The sequence below is a fragment of the Myotis davidii genome, unplaced genomic scaffold (genome assembly GCF_000327345.1).
Source record: "Myotis davidii unplaced genomic scaffold, ASM32734v1 scaffold210, whole genome shotgun sequence".
NCBI lineage: Eukaryota > Metazoa > Chordata > Mammalia > Chiroptera > Vespertilionidae > Myotis > Myotis davidii.
The window spans coordinates 784,251-793,206 of record NW_006282396.1 but is presented as its reverse complement, the minus strand read 5'-3'; positions in this window follow the sequence as shown (position 1 = coordinate 793,206).

The following is an 8,956-nucleotide window of genomic DNA, read 5'->3' as shown; positions in this document are numbered from 1 at the left end:
ATTAGAATATTGGAGGTTGGAACTCAGCACCCTATATTTTAACAAGACCACTTATTAATGATTCTTATGCCATGTAAAAGTAAATAAACACTTCCAAATGAGAACAAGCAAAGGCTATTTATCCAGAATTTGTTCTAGCAATGGAGTCAGCACCATTAGTTCCATTTGGCAGCCACTCAAAGACAAGCACAGGAGTAGGAAGGCTTTACAGGGGGAAAAGGAGAAGGCTTTGGGTATGCACCAATTGGAGATTGTTAACGTGAGGAAACTGAAGAAGGCTAACTAGGGGTGGGGCTTCCTAAGTGACTGGTTGGGAAAATAATTTACTTTCTTGGTTGGTTCTGAGCTGGAAGTGGGGGCAAAAAAATCGATGGAAACTGGCAGTTATTGACCAAGTTCTAACGGTTCTGGGCTGATTGCCGCAGAGGCTTGTGGTTGGACTGCCCAGGCTGGTTGCTGCAGAGACCGTGGGTCAGGACCTTTTGTTCTATGCAGTCTGGCCATTGTCTGTTTGTATATCCCATCCCTCAATGACTAAAACTTGAGAATCATTCTTCTTCTGAAAACACCTGCTGAGCTATTTCCCTAGAAGGTGCTGCAGATTCCAAGAAGGTGCCCTTAGGGGACTGGCAGTTGAGTGGAGAGGAGAAGGACATTGAAAGCATCTGCTGTGCAAACCACAGGGAGTTAGAGGGCCATAAGGGAAGCCCTGAGGACAGGGAGGAGGGAGTCATTCCCTCTGACAGAAAGATCAGGGAAGCCTCCCAGAGGGTGTGGCATGTGTGTTGAGCCGTGAAGGATCATTGGGATTTAAAAACAAGAAGGAAAACTAAAACCTCCTATTTCTGAAAAAAAGAAAAGATTTGTAATCAAAGGAGACAGTCTGTAAGGCTCAAAAATAAAATCTGGTTTCTTTAGAAATTCCTAGCGGCCCACCTGCAGTTCTTTGCTGTATCTGTCTCTTTGTACCAGAAAAAAAGCATAAAGGTCAGAGCCAGTTACAGACTGACGTGTGTTTAGCAGCGATCAGCCCTTGCCTTCTGGCAGGGGGAATCTCTGTCCCTAGCCAGCCCTTACAGATTAAAGACACTCAAATAGCAGCACGTGTGTCCCAGGGGGAAGTCTGGGAAAGCCCCAAATCCTAGAAGGGGGAAGAAGGTGGACAGTCATATGAATTGAGAACTGGAGAAGGGACAAAGAGGAAGGGTCGAGAGGAAGAATGGATCCCACCCAAGGATAAAGAAGATGTGAAATGTGAAAGGCTGAATGAGGCAGGAAGGGCCAGAGGAGGAGGAGCCTTCCCCAAGAGCCAGTCAGAGCCCAGGAGGGAGACAGAAGCCAAGTTTCCATTGGGCTGGGGGCGGAGGGGGGGGGGCGCGGAGTGAAGAGGCAGGGGACTATTTCATACCATTGAGGTTTCAGAAAAAGCAGAAGAGTGGCAAATGAGCATGTCTCCAGGGCTATGTCTCCTCACGTGTAGAAAGTTCTAATGCTCAGAGCCTAACTACCATGCCCACCACAGCACAGAAGCGGGGAGCTCATTGGTTAAAGCTGCCCAGTGAGTCCCAGAGCAGGGGAGGAGGGGGAGGACCAGTAGGGGCAGTAACACAGAGATCTGCCACGGCTTCCTCGCCAGGGAATAAGGAGAATGCAGCAGCCTGTCTTCCATCTCCCTCCCAGAACCAATAGTTCATCTGCCTTTCCCCCTGTCATTCCTGAGCACTCAATTTTTATCTTTATCTTTGCAATACAAGGAAGGCAACAGGAAAACTATTCTTTTAAGCTCTCTTGTCTTCCAAGGGATAGGTTAAAAGACAGATCCTCTTAGATCAGTGGTCGGCAAACTGCGGCTCGCGAGCCACATGCGGCTCTTTGGCCCCTTGAGTGTGGCTCTTCCTAAGCCTTAGGAGTACCCTAATTAAGTTAACAACAGTGTACCTACCTATATAGTTTAAGTTTAAAAAATTTGGCTCTCAAAAGAAATTTCAATCGTCGTACTGTTGATACTTGGCTCTGTTGACTAATGGGTTTGCCAACCACTGTCTTAGATATTAATCAAAGTCCAAATGTGGATACTCCCTCGAATCCACAAAAACATTTTCTCTAACTCATTTCTCAACAGAAAGCATTGTTTCTGATTAATTTTCCCAGTGAACATCCTGAGCATAAAGACATGGTACATTGGTCGGGCAGGCACAATTGTCACAGAGAGGACCAGCCCTCAGCTAAATGGTCAATTAAGGGAGTCTTTCTATGAGGGAAAACCATGCAAGGACATTAATATTTGGTAGCAGCTGTATGTGCCAAGCACTGGGATAAGCACCTTTACATAAACCCACGTTTAATTTCAATAACAACCCTGGGAAGTCAGCACTGTGATCCGTGATTGACAGCTAAAACACAGGTTAAACTAGGTGGTTAACAAACCAAGTCACCCCATCAGAGAAGGAGGCATGCACGCTCCTGTGCTGAATCTCAACTTCTGCTCCCTTTGCCTTTATGACAATTTTTATCTGACAACCTAGGTGCTCAGCTTTCACCGTGTCTCCTTCAACTCCCACAGAACCTTGCGCATTGAAAAGAATTGGTTGCTGATCCTTTCAAACGATATTTTCCCACATGTGCCCTAGAACACTGGTGCCATAAACTATGGGTTCCACGGGCAAATAAATTTGGAAAGCACTTGACTAAACCCATGTAAACATGTTTTCACTGCAGGACTTCTAGCAGCCCGATTATGCACATTGTGAAATAAAAAGGCAGCTATAGCAATAAGGTGGAGTGAAATAAAAAAGCAGATATAGCAAAAAGCTGAGTGCAATTTGATTCTCCAAAAGGGGATACTGTGAAACAATATAATACAGTGGTTAAGTTCCCAGGCTCTGGGACCAGGCGGATTCGGTTCAAATCCCAGATCTGTCACTAGGGTCTTGGGCAAGTTGCTTAGCCCCCTATGCCTTATAAAAGCAAGATAATAATAGAACTTACCAATTTCATAGGTATGGCAAAATGAAAGGATACCTTAAAAGTACCTTTAGAATAGAGCCTGTGCAACTGCCAGGAAAATGTGCCTCTCAGACCTCCTGCTGCAGGGAGCAAAATTGACTATCTGAATAATGATAGTTCGTTTAAATAAAAACAAGTGATTTTGACTCAGCTGCCAGCCCCCTGGATCCATCACTGTATTTGTGCTGAGACCACATTTTCTCTCTGGCAGTGCGTAGAAAAGGCATTTTAGGGAGAACCGAAGGTGGCGGCATAGGTTAACACCAGAAATTGCTGCCTTGAAAAACCAATTCAAATTAAGCTTGATCCAGGGAAAGGACAACGTCCAGAGCCACAGGAGGGCTGGCTGAGTACTTGACTAAACCCATGTAAACATGTTTTCACTGCAGGACTTCTAGCAGCCCGATTATGCACATTGTGAAATAAAAAGGCAGCTATAGCAATAAGGTGGAGTGAAATAAAAAAGCAGATATAGCAAAAAGCTGAGTGCAATTTGATTCTCCAAAAGGGGATACTGTGAAACAATATAATACAGTGGTTAAGTTCCCAGGCTCTGGGACCAGGCGGATTCGGTTCAAATCCCAGATCTGTCACTAGGGTCTTGGGCAAGTTGCTTAGCCCCCTATGCCTTATAAAAGCAAGATAATAATAGAACTTACCACTTTCATAGGTATGGCAAAATGAAAGGATACCTTAAAAGTACCTTTAGAATAGAGCCTGTGCAACTGCCAGGAAAATGTGCCTCTCAGACCTCCTGCTGCAGGGAGCAAAATTGACTATCTGAATAATGATAGTTCGTTTAAATAAAAACAAGTGATTTTGACTCAGCTGCCAGCCCCCTGGATCCATCACTGTATTTGTGCTGAGACCACATTTTCTCTCTGGCAGTGCGTAGAAAAGGCATTTTAGGCATTTCTTACTGGGAAGGGAAGATAGAGGAGATAAGAGCAGAAGAATCTTCAAAATCAAACTGCATATCTACCAACTACCCAGCTAAGCATATATGACTGGCTCTATCTGGCATAGGAAATAGACTCTGCTGGAATTTAGAGACATAAAATAACCTGTGAAACTCTAAGTTCTCTTCCTGCCTTAGGACTCTATGAATTTGAATTCTCTCCATGATAACCCAATTTGCCCTGGTGAAGCTAGGAATAAAATGGGGGTGGGAGTCAGGCAGGATTGTATAACAGCAGTTCTCAGTCATTCATGGGCTCATTCACTCACTTAACAAACAAGTAAACAAACTATGTACTTCCTGGTTTCATTCCTAAGTGCTGAGAGGTAAAGTGATACAAAAGTCAAACATGAAAACAACTTCAGCAAATGCTTCAAACACTGTAAGAGAGTAGTACGTGCTACAAGAATTCCGAGGAGAGAGAACTTGACTTTGCCTAACACTGAGAACAAATTTTTAGGGTGACAGAAAAGTAAAAGGCATCCAAGCAGAGAGAACACAGTATGGAAAAGAGTGGAAATGTGAAAGAAAGAGCACAGGTTACCCAGAAAGCTGGTGCTTATCTTAACATCTAGAATTAGAGTTCATGATGGGAGGAGAAAGTAGAGACATACAGAGGTCAGATTTCAGTGGGCTTCTTACAGCATGCTAAGGGCTGTGCACTTAGTGGTCCCAGTGAGCTAGCTGGACTTAGTGGTTCTAGAGATCACATCAGTGAGGATGTGCATTTCTTGCCATTTGGGGACTCCATTGGAGAAACAATGTAAAAACCTGTTGGCAGTATTTACTAAATTGGTACATATGCATGTTCCATAACACAATAGTAATGCATGCACCTGTCTATTAAAATAAGAGTAAAATTTTAAAGATGGTGTTCTTCTCATCTAAAAAGGGCCAAGAGCCATGCAGTCCTACATGGACTTGAGCCCCAAACACTTGGTATAAGAGCACTGAAAGTCTCCCTTGAGTGGGTTGGGCCCAAACTGGTTGTTGTAAGGCCCTATCGGTTCACTAGAGGCCCAGTGCACGAAGTTCTTGCATTCGGGGGGAGGGGTCTTTCAGCCTGGCCTGCGTCCTCTTGCAGTCTGGGAGCCCTTGGGGGATGTCCAACTGATGGCTTAGGCCCGCTGCTGCACTCGCCAGCCATGAGCCCAGCCTCTGGCTGCACTGACCACCAGGGGGCAGCTCCTGCTTCAAGCATCTGCCCCCTGGTGGTCAGTACGTGTCATAGCAACCGGTTGTTCCACTGTTCAGTCGCTTTGTATATTAGCCTTTTATTATATAAGATGACATGCGTAAAAAGGCAGGAATGGAGCGCATGAGAATATGCATGAGAACACATTGCATTAGTGCTCTGTCCCCAGAAGAAAGTAAGCCCATTCTGTTGAAAACCATCTGTATACAATCGATTTGAAGCACTTTGAAATGATAGGAAGGCCTATGTTTTATCATAAAAATACAATAAATACTAAGAAAATATGACCTCTAATAGAGTTGAGATTTCAGAGAGGCCTCTGAATTTTTCTCTCTAACAAGTACCAGGGTAAACTGTTGTTAACCAATAGGAGAGAAATATTCTAAATTTGAGGGGGAAAAAAGTTTCTTGTATTCTGTGACTGTTCTTTGGGCCCTAATTTTATACCCTGTGCTCAACTTTTTTAAATCCACATTTTAAAAATCCATGAATATTTTATGAGCTCAGCCTAAATGTCCCATCATCACCGATTTCTTAGACTCTTCTGCTCCAGAACTGATCATTAGTGAATTCATTTTGTATTCTAGTGGTTGTCAAAAGCAGTTCTGAAGGTGTTACATTGAAGGGTTTTTAATGAATTTATTGGGGTGACATTGGTTAATAAAATTATGTAGGTTTCAGGTGTACAATTCTATAATACATCATCCATAAATTGCATTGTGTTTTCACTGCCCAAAGTCAGAGTTTTGACATTAATTGATGATCGCTTAAACTCATCATAACTCTGCTGGGATTCAGAACAGCAGAAATTAGAAAGATGAATTTCAGGAGATGAGTCCATTGAAAAGAAATGGAACTTCAGAATCATTACTGTTGAATGCTCAGTGTTCCGTGACATCCACAGAGAACGTAATAAGGGCTCCTGGCTGCAGTCAAGCACGGGGCTCTGGTGGAAAAAGGGTTTATTCTGCATGTGTCAAGCAAAGCTGGACCGAATCAGCAGTGCAACTTCACAGTCCAATGTCCTGGGCACACATGAGAAATAGGTTTGCCTTATCCTGTTAACTCGTTAAAGATGAGTGTCTCCACAGGGTGGGGAGGAAACTATTGGAAAAAATGAAGAGTTCTTATTTCAATTACTACCAAAGGATTTGTAGAAATGGAAAATGTCACTCTGAAGCTAGCAGACAGGAATCAGGGCCGTGGAATTCCATCAGCTTTGACAAGCAAGTATTAAATGAAATTACGGAGCTGAGAAGGAAATAGAGCAGTTTTCCTTGGAGACAATGGGCACTTGCCTGGCTGTGCCTTTTGAATAGCTCATTGGGAGCTGGATAGGTTTCTTGATATTACAGAGCTTTCTGAAAACAGGAAAAGATAATGAAATGATGATGAGATGTGTTAAAATTAATGTAGGAAGTACTCGAAATCCATAAATGCCATCTCAGTGTGGGTCCACATTTCTGGGCTCACATCCTCAGAATCAAAATCCAATGAACACATTGGCTTTCCTTTAGTTTGCTTTACTCTTCAAAACTCCACAGTTTGTTTTGTTTTGTTTTCATTTGTACTCTAACCTAACAGGCTTTCCTGGTCATGAGAAAGACCATATGCCAAAAGGTATAGAAAAATATGGAGGAATGTCAAAGGTTTTATGAAGACCCTAACTCGGTGACAGTAAGAACATAATTAGCTAAGCTTTTAAGAAATATTGAATTTAGCTCCCTCCCTCCTTCCTTCCTTTCTTTCTTCCCTCCCTCCCTCTTTTCTGCCTGTTACATTTTAGGCATAAAGTGTGCTTGAAGTGACCTATTCGGCTGACCCCCATCATGAACCGTGCTTTTAGAAGAAAGAAAGACAAAACATGGATGCATACGCCTGAAGCTTTATCAAAACACTACGTTCCCTACAATGCAAAGATGGCCACTCACTAAATTCCCAGAGTTCGGATGGGACATGAGAATGACTGGGATAGTCAGCATGACCAATACCCTTTCCTCTTCCCTTGCATTTACAGAATCCCAAAGGAAGAAATAAAAGCCAGCAACTAATTGAAAAAAAAAAGAAATATTGAATTTATTAAAAGAGTTAATAGCCACACCTCCTCTAGCCCTCTCTATCCTTTTACTTCGCACAGCCTCTGCATGAGGAAAGGGATGCATTTATGTCTAATTTACAAATGAGTAAGCTTCAGGCCTAATAAAAGACTATTGAATATTTTAAGTCACAAAATGGGTTAATTTTGTACCCGAATTTCAATCCCAGGCACCTTCATTCCAGAGCCCAATATACCATTTTAATTCCCAACTCCTGGCTCAGTTGACTTGCTCATGAGGGATGTACAGTGAGCCCTTCCAGCAAAAGGCAGAAAAGAACTGTTCTCGCTACTACTAGTGTCCCATGCCACCAATCAACTGATGGAGGTCATGTATCTGAGATGCAATAGTAAGTTTTGGAATAGATTGACATTCTCATTGATTCCAATGGTGTTACCAGTGACCATAGCAATGTAAAACACAGCGTTGTCAAATAGCTTTCTTGTGCACATTGCATTTCACCTTGCTCCTCAAAGCCATTTATAAAATTGGAAGCTAATATATAAACCATCACAGTGATTATATTTTCATGAATCTAGCATGGACCTCACATTCCTGTGAGTTTCTTGTCCCTTTTAAATATTTTTTCTGGTAGTGAAAATACTATGAGCTAACACCAAGGATCATATTGTCAAGTTAGATTCACAAACACAGAGATCTGATCTGGTTTTGACTCTCAATAACTTTAAGAATTCAAATAATTACAAGGCAGAGATCACGTGAAAAAGTCCCAAGTTGCCAACACCATGGCTGAGGTTCTTTTTGCTACATTAGGACATGCTCTGGCCCAGATTAAATATTCAAGGTCTTTGTGAGAGCGGTACAGGTAGCATTTATACAAAAGGGAGCTAATTTAGTCAGGAAGCATTTCTATGTATTTCAATAAGTACATAATTTATGTGATATCTTCCCATGACTTATGTTCCAGAAACCCATAGGTTACAGGTGTATTTTACTATAAGCAATTCTAAACAGACCAGACATCTATTGCTGTAAGTATTTCTTAGATGAGTATCTCTCACTATTAAATATCACTAATCTGTTTGCCAGAAGGTCTGTCATTTACAAAGCACATTTATAAAGGAACTGGACCAGGTCATCTTTCTCTTTCCCCAATCTCTCCTCCATAAAATACTAAGAGAATAAAAGCAGGGCTGCTGCTAACCCTTTTTCTTCCCAAACACTAGTCATCTTTGAAAACAGAAAAATGCAACATGAGAATAGAAATCACCTATAATTACAAAGCATCCTCTATCAGAAATATTTACTATTAAGAATAGTTTACTTTGCTTCACTCTAATCATTTTGCTATGCAGATTACATTTCTATGCAAATTGTTATTGAGAATCATATACTCTCTATGTGATGCTTTCAAAACAGCTTATTACTCTTGAGAATACATTGAAACTATATTCCTATTTTTATAAATACTATTTTTGGTGGTGTCATACTATTATGGCATTTGAATAGATTATTCATATTTAATAAATAACCATCTATATATATAAAAGGTTAATATGCAAAGTGTCTCCTCGGGAGTTCGAACAGAAGACCGGGAGTTTGATCGCTTGCTATGACATGTGCTAACCACCAGGGGGCAGCGTGGAAACATGTCAGGTGACCAGCAGTGGTGGTGGGGTGCTAAAGGAGTGAGGGAAGGAGGAGAGGGAAGTGGGGGGAACCTGATCAGCCCTGATCACC